Source organism: Myotis brandtii, unplaced genomic scaffold (genome assembly GCF_000412655.1).
Source record: "Myotis brandtii unplaced genomic scaffold, ASM41265v1 scaffold97, whole genome shotgun sequence".
Classification (NCBI taxonomy): Eukaryota; Metazoa; Chordata; class Mammalia; order Chiroptera; family Vespertilionidae; genus Myotis; species Myotis brandtii.
In genome coordinates this window covers 1,737,144-1,737,490 of record NW_005372020.1, presented here as the reverse complement: position 1 = coordinate 1,737,490, position 347 = coordinate 1,737,144, and the positions used below count along the sequence as shown (strand labels likewise).

General features: G+C 65.7%; 1 protein-coding gene across 1 annotated transcript in view; it reads left to right on the top strand.

Moving 5' to 3' along the window:
- The window catches only part of LOC102250927 (sodium/glucose cotransporter 1), a 27,120-nt gene that overhangs the window by 24,256 nt on the left and 2,517 nt on the right, over positions 1-347 (top strand). The gene's annotated exons all lie outside the window — the stretch shown is intronic.

Below are 347 nucleotides of genomic sequence, written 5' to 3'. Positions count from 1 at the left end.
CAGAAAGGCTTTCCAGGCAGAGGCCCTGGCTTTCCTGTGTCTTCCGATGCCTTGGGGGTCTGTGGGCTGTTGAGGGAGATGTCTCTCCGACATCTCTGCGGGGGGTCTGGCTGGAGAGACCCACCTGGGCAGTGCAGGGGGAGGAGGAGAGAGGGGTCCCTCGTGAAGCGCAGGGGCATCCAGACCACGGGGAGGAGCCGGGGGGCGGGGGGCAGGAGGACAGTGCTTGGTGACCGGGAAGCATTGCAGGGGGCGGCTGATCCACCCACTGAGGCAGATGCTTGACGGCGAAGAACGAAGCCCGAGAACCGGCTGCTGGCTTAGCCACTGAGAGCAGCATGGGGGGG